This window comes from Pipistrellus hanaki (genome assembly GCF_964339955.1).
Source record: "Pipistrellus hanaki genome assembly, chromosome: 6".
Taxonomy (NCBI): Eukaryota; Metazoa; Chordata; class Mammalia; order Chiroptera; family Vespertilionidae; genus Pipistrellus; species Pipistrellus hanaki.
In genome coordinates this window covers 76,174,988-76,192,494 of record NC_140508.1, presented here as the reverse complement: position 1 = coordinate 76,192,494, position 17,507 = coordinate 76,174,988, and the positions used below count along the sequence as shown (strand labels likewise).

The 17,507-nt window shown below is 36.7% G+C and overlaps 1 protein-coding gene across 2 annotated transcripts in view; it reads right to left on the bottom strand.

Annotated features, from left to right (window-relative positions):
* The window catches only part of SYT4 (synaptotagmin 4), a 705,442-nt gene that overhangs the window by 526,091 nt on the left and 161,844 nt on the right, over positions 1–17,507 (bottom strand). For both annotated transcript variants that reach the window (XM_084888394.1, XM_084888393.1), the window contains exons 4-5: positions 6,438–6,533; positions 1,870–2,000 (exon numbers count right to left, since the gene is read on the bottom strand). The gene's annotated coding sequence lies outside the window, so the exon portion shown is untranslated. The remainder of the gene's footprint in view (positions 1–1,869; positions 2,001–6,437; positions 6,534–17,507) is intronic.

Genomic DNA, 17,507 nt, shown 5'->3' with positions numbered 1-17,507 from the left:
TGAAAACTTAAAATAAATTCTGTCCAATCATAAATTATGCTGGGTTAGGAAGTTGTAATTTTTTCATTACAAGAGGTTTTCATGTTGAGACGAAATGTCTGTCTCAAATATTACAGAAAGTTCTTTTCCATGAAGTCGATTTGTCTTGGTAGGATGTCTCATTATTTTTGTGTTTACAGTTCAACCAAATGTCTATCCCTATGTTACATAGGTGCTTATCAACATGTGCTTGAATCTAAAGGTCTCTCTACTCTGTATTATTCCATAATAGAAGAAATGGCAAAGGTGGACTTATTAATAATAGTAACAATGACAATAACCATCATCATTATAACTAACACTATAGGCCCGTTGCATGAAGATTCATTTAAGAATAGGCCTTCCTTCTCCTGGATTCACTCCCTGCTTCCCAGGAGCCTGCAAGTCTTCGCTCCCAGCCAGAGTGTTACTCCTGTAGCTCCCTCCACCCCCGGCCCTCCCCCTCATAGCAGGTGTTCCACCTGCTGGGCCACTCCATGCCTGAGTATGCAAGTTAACCTGCCATCTTTGTTGGGTTATTTTGCATACTCATTTCTGATTGGCTGACATGTATCACAGAGGTATGGTAAATTTGCATATTTCTCTTCTATTAGTGTAGATTTTCTGAGTGATCATTATGTGTCAGGGACTGGCTAAGTGCATTTCATATGTTTCCTGTTCAATCCTGATGATTAACTCTCCTGGGTAGTTACTAATTTATACATGAGATAAATTGCCCCTCTATTAATGATTTCTCCACTGCCACTAATCAAGCAAGTAGTAGCTGGACTTAGAACCCAGGCTATCTGTCTCCAGAACCCTTGCTGGATTTTTATGTCATGTGCTCTTATCTAAATAGTGGGATAGACTCTTAGGGCGAGAATGTAAAACTGTACTCTGCTCAATTTAAATGTAGTATGTTTTACCTGCACCTTTGTAGGTATGCATAACCTGACAAACAGCTCTTACTTATGGTCCCTTAGATACAAAAGGATGTGTCTCCAAGATGGAAAGTTCCATTCTGTAAGGCCAGTGCCCTGTGACCATGGAGAATAGTGTGGTTAACCAGTGGCCCACAAGAAGAATAAATTTGCTTCCTCATTTTGTTGGGAAACTTGTATAAAACTAATTCAGTTATCAAACATCTGAGCATTAAACTAGTAATATTTTATATTTGCATGATAATTTGCTCCTCAGTCTTCACTATCCTGTACTAAATTTTATCATTATTCCTCACAGCACCCTTATAGGAATCCCATGTAAAAAAGAAAAAAAAAAACTTAGGAATAATCAAATGAATGCCATGTCATTACAGTGAAGAATTCAATTACATCTCTTATTTTAGCTTCTCTGAATACAAATGAATAATTGTTGTCAATTAAGAGCTAAGCCAATTGAAATGGAAATGTTGAATTTTGAAAGACTTAAAAGCATTATTGGATTCAAACAAACAAACAGCAATCAAAACATAATTGTATGCTTCTAAACACTATCCTCATGAATCTCAAGGGTAATTGGTTAAAAAAAAACACAAAAAATGACTTTATCAAAAACAAAGAGAAAAATAAATCTTAAAAATTTTGCTGCATTAATAATAGAAAAATCAGAGACAGAAGAGTAAGTAATGGCCTAAGAATCATATCACATGTGTCATATGACTCCAGTAATGACCCCAGCTCCTTAATTATGTATGGGGAAAAACTTACTCATTATCTTTGGGTCTCAGCTTTTACATTTTCAGAATGCATGGAGGAAATTTTGTAATTTTACTCAGTTTTCTTAGAGATGTAAAATTCTATGAAGTTGAAATTTTTAACTCATTATAATTAGATTATATTTAAAACTACTTACATGTTTTAAGAGAATTTCTTTTGCAACAGAACTCATTTCCTGCTAGATCTGAAGAGTGAGGGATGTCAATGCTTGTCCAATGGTCATTAAGAATCTTAATATGGAGCTTAGAAAGTAAAGATTTTTGATATCTGTAGATAGAATGATAGATGAGAATTGTCTGTAAGTCAAAGTTCATTGGTTAAAATGCTTTATTACCTCTTTACCTAAAATGTTTCTTTTGTTTCCTGTGAGAAGATTTTGAGAAACAGGCAATAATAAGAAGTTATTGAGCATTTACACTATTGAATAGCGTCCTATGCCTTTGACAGGTAATATTTTATTAATCATCATGACAACCCCATTAAAAATAATGATTTTAAATAATGATTGACCTACCAGAAAAGTGTTCATGATTATCAGATTCTTCTGTGTTGGAGCAATGTGCTTTGGTGTTTGACTATTCCTCTCATTCCTAGGAATTCTGTCTCCACAATTTCCCTGGGGTGTCATTTTCTTATCTTTAAACTGGGGAATTAAGGTCCAGTTTTAATATTTATTTTATGGGTCAGTAAATGTCCTTTGTGAATGGCCTGATAGGAAGTATTTTTTGCTTTGCAGGCTGTTACACAGTCTCTATCAGAACTATTCATTCCTGTAGCTATATTGTGGAAGCAGCCATACACAGTATGTAAACAAATGAATGTCACTGTATTCCATAAAACTTTATTTAGAGACACAGGTTCTATTTGGCCAGTGAGTTTTACTTGTCTGACTCTTAAATTACATGTAAACTATATTTTCCATTCCAGACCTCACAGAATTATTGTTTTTATCTTTTAATTTTATCTAAAACTAAAATGAGAAATTTGTTACATGCAATTGAAGCAAGAGGAGACATTTATTTTTAAAAGCAAAATGTACATCAGTAAGAAGAGATCTCTTTTGGTGGGCTGAGTAGATTCCTATCAATTCCCTATTCTGTTTCTTCTTAGTTTTGTTGAGAAAGGTCTCAGAGGTTGCTGTTCTGATAGTGATTCATAATACTTGAGCTCACATGGATGAAACCATTGATTGGGTCCATTTTTGTATTTCCATGGTATTCAATAATTATAACAAAAATAGGATCTGGTTACTACTAGGGGTCCAAATATATTTTTATCTTGCTCCTTTCATTGTTAGCAAGCAAGAAAAGAGTAGTGACGTCCATTATTGGTTAATATATAGGCAGGAGAAAAAATACATAACATTAGTCACTTCTTGGTTTAGTATAAAAATGATAATTTTTCTTGGCTCTAGCTTGTTTGGCTCAGTGGATAGAGTGAACTAAAGGGTCCCTGGTTTGATTCCAGTTGTGTACTTCAGTTGCAGGGGATGGTTGGGGTGTATGTGAGAGGCAGCCAATCAATGTATCTCTCTCACATTGATGTTTTTCTCTCTGTGTCTCTCCTTCTCTCTTTCCACTTTCTTTAAAAATCAATGGACAAATATCCCCAGGTGAGGATTATAAAAGTAGGGGGGAATAAAAGATAATTTTTCTGGTATATCTCCTGGGACAAGAATTACTATGAAATAATTAAATAATTGAATAATAATTCACAACATTTACAGGCACAATATACCCAATACACCTTTATTCTTGACACTTTTATGGAGACATTTCTGCAATATGTTGGAATGTAACAGGGCCAATATTCTGGATAACTGGTATTACTTTTATAAAAGACGAAAGGAGACTTCTGTTCGCTGTTATCGGAATAGCTGCTTTCAGAATAGCTGGTATCAGACTAACATTTCCACTGAGAACAACTGTAAAAGCTGGATATGATACACACAAAAGCTGCTCAGAAGCACCAGAGAAGAGCCAAAAGAGTCAGGATTGGAGAAACTATGCTCCAAGAGAGACAGGAAATGCATTAAAGTGAACCCTGAGTTCTCTGCTGCTGCTTCTTGGGACATTTGCCAATTTCCTGAAGGTACAATGAAGAACAGAGAAGTCACACCCAAAAATGGAGTGCAGGGCTATAAAAGAAATCAGAACTTGAGAGGCGAAGATCCCCGGGAAAAGACAGCTGCAGAGCCCAGCATTCTGTGCACACTGTTCTCTCTGAGCATTCCTGGACTCCTAAGCTAAGCACACAGGACAGAGCACATTGAAACTCAACAGCACATATGTAACACGTCAATCAATAAAGAAATTTAAAAAAAGAAAGAAACCCAACAGCAAGTAGCGACTGAAGCCCTACATAGAGAATATGCCTGTCTTGTTCTGGGAAGATAAAAAATTAGATTCAATTTCCTACCGAGTGAAAAGGTGCAAATAAACACTTCAGAGTTTTAGTTGTGAACCTAAGAGGATGAATCTCAATTAATATGAAAAACTGGAAAGATCACCCTCTTCGTAATACAACCCATACTATGTCTTCTGAGTTCTCTCCCTAAAACCTCCCTATTAATAGCCTACTGTTGACCAGAGCTTTATCAATAACATAAACAGTCAATTAGCACATATTGTGTATGTTATGTGTTATATACTGTATTCTTACAATAAATTAAGTTAGAGAAAAGAAAATTTTATTTAGAATATCATAGAAAAAAGAAAATACATTTATTATATTTATTGAAATAATCCACATATAAGTAGATCAGTGGCCTTCAAACCTGGATTATTCAAGGGTAACCTTGTGTCTTAAAAGACATATCCAAGAAGGTAGGTAGCAGCAAAATTCATATTAGCCTCAAATCAGAACCAACCCAAATGCCCATGGACACTAGAATGAATAAGTTTTAGTATATTCATAAAACAGAATATGATAGAGTGATGAAAAAAAGACAACTACTTAAAACAGCACGAACAAGTCTCAAAGATATATGGTTGAGGTAAAAAAATACGCACACACACACACACACACACACAACAACAATAACAACAACAACAACTAGACACAAAAGAGTGCATTTCATAAAATTCTATTTTTATGAAAGTTCAAATATAGCTAAAAGCAATCTCTGGAGATAGAAGTTAAAATATGCCTACAGAATATGGGAAGAGTGTAGTGAATTGTGGAAGCAATAAATTAGAGAGCCTTTAGGGTCATGAAAATGTTCTGAATCTTTGTGAGGGTGGTACTAAGTACATAGGCAGTTTACCTTTTTGAAAGATGCATTGAGTTGTACATTTAGAATTTGGGTCCTTTAGTGTAGATATGATATACTCCATTAAAAAATATTTTTGAGCCACACACACACACACACACACACACACACACACACACGTGCCTTTAACTATGGATTACAAAGAAGGTCCACAGCTTATCATTGCACACTTTCTCCCACTCCCTCTGTCTTTTCTTTGTCCGATTCCTTGTTCCTCTCCCCTAAATTACCCTGCTATTGAGTGCCCAGCTAGAGCTTTCTTGGTTTTTCCCCTACCTTATATTATTTCTGGGATTATTCCTTTTCCTTCCTTTTCATAAGGACCTTTTTTGCGGTGACCTAACTGTACTGCCCATTTCACAGTAGCCCTGGTATATATGTAATAAAATGTTTAATATATCTGTTTACTTAGCCCAAGTTTTTATGGGACTATTAGTATAGCAAGTATAATAAGCCCAGGGTACAGTTAACCTCCATTTACTTCCCTAGTTATGTGGATTCCACATTGTAGTCGTTTTAAAGGCTTGGAGGAGCCTCATTAACTTTACAAGGCAAGGCTGGATTTACAGAACCAATATCTATGTAGGGAAAGCAACGCCTGCAGGTTCTGCTTTCACTGGGACTTTGCTTTTGCCTTTCCCCCCCTAACACAGATGTCTTTTATAAAATTACTTTTTATGGAACAAAAGCAACAGGCGATTTCCAATTAATGCAGATGTCAAGGTTTTCTCTTCCTACAGGCACTCAGGTGCTGAGGATTGCCCGAAAGCCTATGTATGAATTTGATGGCTGTTAGTGCAGTTAATGCATTTTACATTATTTTGAATATTAATTATGGTGTAAACACTGCCTCAAGCCCATGTTTGAGGTAGCATGTTTTTGAAACAAAGTCACATATGTTTTAAGTGACCTTTCTAAACAAGTTTAAGAGGTTTATTACCAGCTTTAAATCATTTTTCTTTTCTGTTTTAACTAGCTCTGCTTTCCAGGAACTAGAAAGTAAAATAATTAAATTCAAAGCTTCTTAATTGTCATTCGGCTTTGATGAGTGCTTAACTATGAGGCTTAACCATTTGGAGCATATTATGAAGGAATAAGTGAGACTATGGTACAGCCGTTTGATACACATTGGATAATTAGAAGGAGGAAAATATACAGAACACTTAATTAAATGCCAGGTTATTGGATAGGTATGACATGTTTCAATAGTATATGTGCAAAATGTATATTAGATGCTATAAATATGTAGACAATTGGTTAATCACGTGAGGCTGCGTTTTTCTCAAGTGTTCCCAGCTCTTTTCCAAGGCATATGGTGAGACTGCACTTCTCCACACCCTTGATACAAGGTTTGACCACATGACTTGTTTTGCCAGTCCAAATGTGAGTATCCCTTCCAGGTGGGAAACATTCAAAGTTACTGTGAGACTTACCATCATTTATTTCTCTGCGTCCAGGCGATAGCTATGTTCTGGAGCATGCCTGCACTGGGAGCCTGGATCCGTGACCAAGAAGGATGGCCAGAGAACCTGTGACAGACAAGTTGCTCCAATGAGAAATAAACCTCCGTGGATATAAGCTGCTGAGACTTGCAGGTTATCATGTCCAAATGTATAATCCAGTAGCTCTGATTCTGAAACACGCTGAGCCTACAATGAAGGCAGCTTCAGCATAGATGCTCAACAAACTTTTTCTAAACTGAACAGCTAGACCACGTTAGTCACTGAGGAAAATATAAAGGTGAGTAAAAGAACTACCTTAGCAAGGCATGAATTTGAGAAAAGCCAGTAGAAGGCTAAATTACAACACAGAGTCACAAGTCAAGAGTGGCTACCAGATAGTCCATAGTTAGTGTCCAAATAAAGGTCACCTGTGATTAAAGCCAGGCCTTGGGGTGATATGAGTAATGATTAGGGGCAAGCTCTAAAAGGCTTCTTGGAAATAGAAGGACTTTAGTCAGGTTCTTAAACATTGGTAGGGTTTAAAGAGGCAAAATCATTTCTTTGTTCCCTGGTCAGGAAAATATTCAGTTAGTTCCAGTATGGCTCTGATGCCTCAGGGTCAAAGTTCATGGTCCAATATCAGTTTTAGCATATTAGAACTGGTTAGGATAAAATCCAAAAGTAAGTTTGTTTTTTGTGTTTAATTGTTATTGTTGAAAGTATTACATAAGTCCCTTTTTCCCCCCCACTGACCCAAAAAGTAAGTTTGGATATTTTAGGCACGAGCTGCTGTAAGAGAAACATTTTTTTTTTGAAATGTTCACAATGTCCTTGTCCATTCCTCGCACTAGATTTGTGTCTCTGGCAATTTTTCTTAGATGTCCACTACTGCCTAGTTCCTCCCTTTGCAGGAACTCTCTCTCACCTTCCTTTTTACTTGAGTCTGGGCACCGAAAACTATATTTCCCAAATTTCCCAATGAAATTTAAAATTACCTTAATTTATTACAAATTTCTTCTAATTTTTGAATCACATTTTGAACCCGAATGTCAATTAAATAGCTCCAGACTTTATCTTTCAATGTCAAGATCATTTATTCCTTACATATGGCTCTGAAATAAATTCTATTTTTTGCCCAGTCCCCTTCACTAGGAAAAGCACCTGCAAAAATATTTTTCTTGTAAATTTATAAAATTCCAAATATTTTCTGTCTGCCCAATATATATAATATATAGGTTTGAAATTGTAGATGTGGCCTAGAACACCAAAGAAGACAGAATAAGAGGAATATCAAAAAATGCTGTAAGAAATGAGAAGTACAGAGAGAAATGGAGCAGAGGGAGAAGAAAGAAATGCGAGGACAAGATAAGAACCCCAATGCATCTCACACCTCTAAAATTATAGACACCTATCTAGTCTGCTAAATACTGTTACCTGAAGAAATGTATGTGACCAAGGCCTTGAAGAAAATGATTAGGATTTTTACAGCTCAAGTTCAGGCACAAAGAATCATGTGGAGAACAGAATTACATTCCCTTGTACCTTCCCTCTTTGCCTGAAATAAAATATTGACAACTGTCTCCTTTTCCAACGTAGAAGACTTGATTTGGTTGAGTTGCTACTATTTTGTCATGGGCATTGGCTCTGTTTTATAGTCTCCAACTGATTTTTAAAAAAATATATTTTATTGATTTATTACAGAGAGGAAGAGAGAGGGATAGAGAGTTAGAAACATCAATGAGAAAGAGTCATCGATCAGCTGCCTCTTGCACACCCCCTACTGGGGAAGTGCCCGCAACCAAGGTACATGCCCCTGACTGGAATTGAACCCGGGACCCTTCAGTCCACAGGCTGACGCGCTATCCACTGAGCCAAACCGGTTTCAGCTCCAACTGATTTTTTAAAAAATTCGAATATCTTTTTGTGCAGTGAAGAAATTCTAATGTCTCATAAACATAAAAGATATACAGCTTGTTTTTCAAAATTGGTTTTGTCTTTGAGTTTCTTTGGGCAAAGGCAGACATTCTTTTTACTGAACCAAAGTCTTTAGAATGCTGCTGCCACCTAGAGAATTAATTTGAGATTTCTCCAAAGCCTGTGGACCAAACAACAATGAGGCATTGTTTTTCTTGTGTGCTGTGCCTGCTTCTCATTTCAGCATGCAGTATTTGTCTCATGGTATTTCCATGTAACATTGTGTCCTGAAATTAAATCATGTTTATACATTTATTGCTTGAGTATATCGATATGTCTGAGAGAACTGAAACCTGGCTTGTTGGCTAAATTGTCCTAGAGATTTCTAAAATTGAAAGGTAGTCTTACTCATTCTACCTAACAGTAGCAGTAGGGCATTCAAAGGAATAAAAATAAGTGCCAATAGTTTTTGCATGATAATATGTTCAGAGTACAGTAATCCAATTCAAATCCATTTATATTTGCCAGGGCTTAATGATACTTTTTTTGCAATCACTTTACTTGCATTTGTATGTCTCATAAAGGAGGTATTTAAAAGACTTCATAAATAACTGGAATCTAACTTATATTTAAAATTCAGCTGAAACTTGATGATATCTAAGTTCCTTAGTCTTATTAGGTAAATTTGTTTTGAGTTGATAGTAAAATTAGCTATAAAAATGGAATATTTTTCTGAGTTCCTTTCTGGAGTTTAAGAAAAATGGCCTCAAAGGTTTTGCTTTATATCAGTGTTACTGCTTACAAAATCCTATACCACTCTAGGGCTAGTGAAAAAGCAGATTCAATAGCATTATGGGTGGGAGTGGGAGGCCTATATTATGTGAACTATGGAAGAGAAAACAGAATATAAATAAACCCTGCAATCCTGAAAGCAATGTCTGTTTCTTACCTAAAAACTTCCTGAAACTGGTGAGAAGGCAGTGCTTCTCAAAATATCTTACCTGTGATTTACTTTTTTCACAATCTGTTATAAGTACTAGTTATATAAAGAACAATAAAAATATACTTGTGCCCAGGCCAGTGTGATTCACCTGGTTGAGCATTATCCATTCACCAAAAGGTCCCTGGTTCAATTTCCAGTCAGGACACATGCCCATTTTCAGGGCAGTGCAGGAGGCAGTGGATCAATGTTTCTCTTTCTCCCTCTCCCTTCCTCTCTCTCTAAAAACAAAAACAAAACAGCAAAGAAAAAGAAAATAAACTTTTCAAACAATGAAATACAGATACAGCAATGATAAACAAAAGGCAATCAAGACTCATTTTTAATTATTATTATTTTTAAAATATATTTTTATTGATTTTTTACAGAGAGGAAGGGAGAGGGATAGAGAGCTAGAAACATCGACTAGAGAGAAACATCGACCAGCTGCCTCCTGCTCACCCCCTACTGAGGATGTGCCCACAGCCAATTACATGCCCCTGACTGGAATCAAACCTGGGACCTTTCAGTCTGCTCTATCCACTGAGCCAAACCGGTTTCGGCTCATTTTTAATTATTGAGCAGACATAAACTTAATCTTACATATTGGTCCAAACATTTCTATAGACTCATTCACAATTTCATTATTCATTGCCAGGTGGTATTAAACAGTTCCTGAACTGATATAGGTCCATATGAGGAAGGAGAATAAGAAGCTAGGAGTCTGGCTGGTGTTGCTCAGTGGTTGAGCATTCACTTACAAACCAGGAAGTCATGGTTTGATTCTTGGTCAGGGCACATGCCCAAGTTGTGAGCTCCATCCTACTAGGGGGTGTGCAGGAGACAGCCAATCAATGATTCTCTCATCATAAACAAACAAACAAACAAACAAACAAACAACAACATATATATATATATATATATATATATATATATATATATATATATATATACAGTTTGTTTTATTTTATTTTATTTTTTAAAGCTAGAAAAATTATTTGCATGTGGAATGGGGAAACTGTGACAAGATAATTAAACAAGGTAAAATGATTTGACATTTTACAGCAAGCTATTAATCGAAAGACCTTATCTTACTTAACCAAGGACACTGGAGAGTAAATGGTTTATACCTCTCCTCCCTAACCACAGAAAAAAAAAACAGCTTAAATCAGCATTGATGGGAAGACAGGGAACAGAGACCCAGTTAGTGCCATTTGTGCCTAGCAAATTCCAAGGACAGATGAGAACCAATAACAAAAAGCTCTTTTAAAGCAAAACAAAGCCAAGATAAAAGTAAAGCAGTGAGGCTGACCAAAGAATAATCTCAAACTCCACTTTAATAAGTTAACATATTGAAGGACACAGCTCCTGGTTGTTCACTTTACTCCCGAGTGTGACTCCTGTAGGGCTGTGTGTGGTGTGCGGTGTCCTCCTCCCTGGACTGTGAGTACATGTGACGAATAAGTTGCTATTTCGATCATCTGACCAATGTCAAATGTTTCCATACTGGAGGTTAGGAATCCCTCCCTTGCCAACCAGTCAGAGATTAGATTATTAAAGCAATAACAACATACACTTCCGTCACAATAAACCTTGTGGCTTTGATTTTGACAACAATGCATGCTGGTTTTCAAACCCTTTGATGAACTAGTCTCTGCCTTTTTGTCAATCTCATTTCAGCGTAGATTCAACACACCAAGTATGTGTTTTAGTTCAGCTATTCTGTTTTGCTCCACAGGAGACTTGTTCATAAGCATCTATAATAATAAAAGCGTAATATGTTAATTAGATTGGACAGCTGAACAACCTTCTGGACACCATTCCAGATGTCCTTCTGGATGAAGCCACAGCGGTGGGGGCTGAGGCAGAGGTGGTTAGGGATGATCAGGCAGTCAGCTAAGTGGTTAGGGGCAATCAGGCAGGCAGGCAGGAGTTAAGGGTAATCAGGCAGGTAGGCAGAGGCTGTTAAGGGTGATCAGGCAGGCAGGTGAGTAGTTAGGGTGATTAGGCAGACAGAGTGTTTAGAGGCTATCAGGCAGGCAGGCAGGCAGGCAAGATATTAGGAGCCAGTGGTCCCAAATTGCAAGAGGGTCCAGGCCGGGCTGAGGAACTCCTCCATCTCCCACCCCCATGCATGAATTTCATGCACTGGGCCTCTAATTATTATTTATGAAACTAAAATCCAACCATATTTCTCTATTCCTTCCCTTCTTTAAGCCCCTCTGCAGGTTCTTACCAGGACAAACAAAGCTCCACATGTAAAAGCAGACTTCGATTTATTTTTCCAGCTACGTTTTATCCTGCAATTTGTGTTTAAATACTATTAAGCTATGCCTATATTTTTATTTCATGCTTTATTTTTTTGGTGGTTTCATTTAATCTCCTTAGAACAATGTTTTAGCTTTACTCCAGTTGAAAAATTTTAGTCATTCCTCATAAATAAGCATATACATATTCTCTTCTAAGAAACCTAAATCTAAAACTTGTTCCAAGTTCCCTTAATCTGCTAACCCTTAATCAACATCATGGATTGGCATCTTCTTTCTCTTCATCTTCCTTCAGGGAGAAGCTGTGTCTTATTCATTTTTGGACTCTTGGGTCCTAGAACAGATCTGTAAGTACCAAACACTCAATACCTGCGGTGGAATTGATCTGACCCACCATGTCTAAGGGAGCACTTCTCCTCAGGCACATTCTCCATCCTGAGTCCACATATTTCAAGTACTTCTGCACTTAGTTTAAAATTAGTCTCACATTAGACATCAATTCACTCTGTGGCCATAGTCCCTGTTACCAAAATAATCATCTTTTTTATAAAATGACACAATTACAAAGATAGGATTACACTTCATTATTGAATGAGGAATTATTTTTAAAACCATTTATATCAGGACAACTTGATATATATCAGGGTTACTTTGAACTTAGAAGTTTTGCAATAGCTTTGAAATAGAATTTGCTATACGAATAAACTCTGCGTAGAAATGTCATAAGATATAGTGAGGGTCCCTCAATCAATATTTTGATTGACTGATTTCAACCATTCTCACCATCCTTCTATTAGCTTTCCTTCGCCTTGGTCAAACTATTTTAAAAGAAATTAAGACATCCTAGGGAAAAAATGAAACATTGATTTTTATATAGTTTTCACTTATTAAATGACACTCAATGTTGAAGAAGTGAATATTTTTAATATTCTTTCTGAGAAAATGACCTCGTACCATTATATATGTCAATATTTATGTATAATAAGCAAATATATTTTTATAATGAATCAATATATATTTTCATTGTAAAAATCTATATGATTCTTTAAAATAGTGATTCCTATGCTTAGCTTTTCAAAATGTTGTGTTGTTTAATTAAGCAAACATGTGTTTGACCAGATAGTTTTGTACCAGAAGAGATGTAAAACAGTTTAATGCTAAGCTAAAGTAAGTTAACCCTGTTTTAAACAAAAAAAAACAAAACAAACAAAAAAAAAAACAAGCAATAAAATGATTGCACTTTACTGCTAAAATCATCCGTTTATCTCCTTCCTGTAGAGAATGTGAGGGCCGGAGATCTTTTTAATTATGCCATTCTCAAATATCTCTACATGTTTTCTCATATGCCATAGAAATGCCCTGAAAATTTAAATGTGATGATAACTGGAACAAAATGAATCATTTCTTTTAAAAAATACTTATTGTGCAAACTGAGTTTCAACAGTATATCAAATCACAATAATTAGTTAAAATAAAACATTTACTAATAGCTGCATTATGTAACTATATTAGCACTTAGTAATGTTACATATAAGTATATGTGAACTTATTTTTTTTTATAATTTGTATATAAATACATATGAAAGTAATTTCATCTGGATACATATGGAAGGAATTTCTTTGTTAGTCTATATGTTTTGGTTGGGAAATTACAGTTATTGTATCTGAACAGATTAAGGTGATTTATTATATCTCTTTCATAAAACCAAGTGGAATAACCTCTGGTCAGAGAATAACCTGTATAGAAAGCACCACCTCCTTCTGAAAAGACAGAATATCCATAGGACATCAGATTTTCAGATTCTGAGGGAGGTGACGTGGGAGATGGGGGCTACCAGAGGCCGCAGGAATTAGGTGAGGAAAAAGAACGCCAGCTGGGCATAAAGCCAGGGAAACTGGGGAGGCCAAGAACCCGAATGCCAAGGGAGCTCCCCCTGAAGAGCTTCCTCTCCCTAAAGACTCTGTGTGTCTCTATCTCCTGGAATGAAGCCCCATGACTACACTTATTATTCTGCTGTTTTCTCTGGCATTTGTTCACAACTCTGTCTCCTCTGGCAGCCATCTAGAAGTTCTTCTAGAGCAAGAGCTGTGGCACATGGTGATAGCTTGGTAGTATCAATAAACAATTTTAAAATGCTGATGTCCAAGATTTCTGGAGGATGATTTCAGAATGTCTTTAGAAGACACTATAACTCCCAGTGTTAAATTGGAGACTGGAGAGATAGGGGTTTGTCTTACAGATTGACTGTCCAAAGTTAATGTGTGTGATGTATGTCTGTGTGTGTCTGTGTGTGTGTGTGTGTGTGTCTGTGTGTGTGTGTGTGTTCATGTTGCAGGGAGGTCTGTGGCTCCAGAAGAGAAGAAAGAAGCAATGTACAAAGAGAATTCCCAACTCTGCATTCTGCACGGGTATCTAAATATCCAAATTCAGGGGTCTTCAAACTACGGCCAGCGGGCCACATGCAGCCCCCAGGGGAGTCTGATCCTGCCTGCCAGGTTTTTTGGGCAGTGAGCGCAGCCAGGGTGTTACAGTAGGGATTAGTAGTTCATATAGTCCGGCCCTCCAGCTCGCTGAGGGACCGTGATCTGGCCCCCACTTTAAAAAGTTTGAGGACCCCTGTGTCACTTACAAAATATATCATCTTGCCACGATGAAAGTCATATTCAGGACACTTCCATCCGGGATCTATGTCTCTCTCTGTGGCTGACTATGTAATTGTTTGCTCAGAAGCAGACACCCCATTTTCTGTGAACAGATCTGCTCTTCCTCAAGGTGAATTATAGGCTACCAGTCCAAGCTTCTGGGGACTCACAAGCGCACATTTTATTGTTTATCTGTACAACACATCCAAGTGGTTTCTTCCCACTTTAATGGAAGGTGTAATTTGGAGCTAAGAGCCTGTAATGCTCATGCCTTTTAAATATTGGTAGATCATTCCTTTGTTTTGGTTATCTGGAGATACAGATACTCTAGTGTCTCTGTAAATTATAGGCTTTCAAGGCTTCACATTACTATTTTGTTTTTAAGCAGACAGGATTTCACCTTCAGTCCTCCTAAGTTTATTCTCATATTTACAGACGAGAGACAGCAGAGGGTAGCATTTATTTAGTTTCTCTGGAAGATCAGCCACACATATGCCCAAGAAGCTTAATGGGAGTGATTCCCACAGGCCCGACTTCTTAGATTCCCACCTCTGAGGCTCATTTCTATATCAGAGCAAATGCACAGGAAGCAAAGCCTTTTCTATCCTCTTATCCTTTACCTGGTACAAATGAGAAAAACTGTCATATAGGTCTGAAGATCCATTTATTTTAGCAAAAATAATGAAAAAAGAGCAAATATATCCATATCTTTTCTATAATTCTGTTGAATTAATGACAGTAAATAAATGATGTTAGTTAGAGGAATGAACTCTCTGACAGTGAAGGCTGAAGAAGACTGGAACTGGATAACAAAGGAAGCACTAGAGATTTTTAAATTTCAGTTTTACTAGTAACAATGATCCTCCCTGATGCTGCATGGCCTCACCATGCTAAACTGCTCACCAGAACCCTGACAACTCCTGAAGTGTCTTGCCTCCGGGCCTCACACTGGCTGTTCCCTGGATCTGAAGTACCTTTCCATCCCTTGTTGGTTATTGAATTCCTTCTTGGTCATTGATGGGCATGTTAAAACCTCAGTTTCTTAGCAAAATCTTTTTTTTTTCTTTTTCTTTTTTTTTTTTTTTTTTTTTTAGCAATTTCTACTACAAAGAAGCTGTGGAACATTGGAGGAGTCACTCCTCTGAGATTCCATTTCCTCATCTCTAAACTTAGCGAATTGGAAACGATCTTAAGTATCCCTTTAGTTTCTAATCCTTGAGTTTATTCCACAAGTACAATAGGTCATGCACTTTGGAAACCTCTGCCTGTTTCCAGTTTGTGGAAACATTTGTTTCTAAACTGCATTGCACAACATAGGTTGTAGCTGAATCAGAAGTTCCCAAGTATTTAGTTACTTAAGATTTCCTGTCACTGGACTATGAGTTTATTATGATAGTGCCAGTTATAAATTTATTTTTCTGTTTCCTGGTGCTGCACATGTTTAAGTTCTCAGATGTCTATGGAATGAATGAATGACCTAATGCATTAGGAGATGAAAGAGGTTTAGTAGACACAATGGGTCAGCACAGGGTTCACTGATTTATGTTTACCTGGAAAGGAGGACAGGAAAGAACAATGGCTACCCCAAATATCTTCAAATTTGAGCCAAAATATTATTCTTTTAAACAGATGAATAACTACCTAATATTTAAAATGGTACTGCAATGGGACATAGAGTGGTGAGTTTCCATCATTGGAGGTGGTCCATCAGGGTTTATGATCACTTTGAAGGAGTCACACATAGAACAAAGGGTTATAATAAGTGACTGCTAAGTCTCCTTTAACTATGGATTTGGGAGTCTATATCTGAGATTACATATATCCATATGAATATCCTGCACTATTGAATGTACCCAAAAAATATTGGAGGAAAAAGAACTCAGAAGATGCTTTCTAGTGGACATCATAAATGTTGATAAATCCAGAACCCTTTATCAGTGATGGCTCATGCTAAGGGCATGGAGATTTCAGACCACAATATTCACATCAGAAGCATTAATTTGGGCTGAGGTTCTTCTAAGAAAGGGCTGTGTGCCTTAGCTCATTTTGCTCAGTGGATAGAACATTGAGCTCTAGACTGAAAGTTCCTGGGTTCAATTCTGTTCAAGGGCACCTGCCTGGGTTTCAGGCTCGATCCCAAATTATGGGGCATGCAAGAGGTAGTCATTCAATGATTTTCTCTCATCATTGAAGTTTTTATCTCTCTTTCCTTCTCCCTACCTCTCTGAAATCAATAAAAATATTTATTTTTTTTAAAAGGAAAAGAAAAGGCTGTGAGCTTTGGGCAAATCTCCTCACTTCCAGGGTTTCTGATTTACCCTCCAAATAAATGAATTAGGTTAGACAAGATAATTTCAGTTATTCCTCTCAGTTCTAAGAGATTGTATATTAATAGAAATTGAAATATACTTAATTTTTAAAATCCCAATAGATGATTCTAAAAGCCACCTCAACTGTGAGTTAATCCTTTTCTTCACAAAATTAATCTTCATTTTACAAAGGGTTTCCTTGAGTAAGCAAGCTTATAAATTTTTATTTATACTAATTTAATTTATCTGTCATTTTACTATCATAAAACAAAATTGGTCAGTACAGGTTAAGTAATAGGTGAGGAGATTATAAACATTAACATCATTTATGATTATTGTACACTTTCCTATACATAAACTGCAGTGATATAAAATGATGATTTTACAACTCTGTTATCAATCACAGAACTATTAATCCATTACTGAGTTTATGCCTGCTCCATGAAAAATTCTGATGACTGAGATGAAGTTGAAAATTTCATGGATGCTTAGAATGAGCTCTAATTGAAAGGGCTGGCTGCATGAAGTTTATGGCTTGAAGAGGGTTTTCATTTTATGGCTGGCTTTATTTCTTTAAGAGTTAAATTTTACTTAATTTCTCTGATGAATTGCATTTTATCTTAAGGAGTAAAAAATTGTTATCAAGAAATATTAAGGAAAGGCAGACTTGAGACATAGATGACATGTCAAGTCAGGGCTACATTGCATAAAAATTGGAAGTCAGAAATATATCCTTCTCACCTTGACTCTGCTTTCTATGCATGGTATAAAGGAGAAAAACTGTCATGTAAGCCCTGGTTTGGCTCAGTGGATAGAGCATCAGCCTGCAGACTGAAGGGTCCCAGGTTTGATTCCAGTCAAGGGCATGTACCTTGGTTGCGGGCACATACCCAGTAAGGGGTGTGCAGGAGGCAGCTGATCAATGTTTCTCTCTCATCGATGTTTTAAC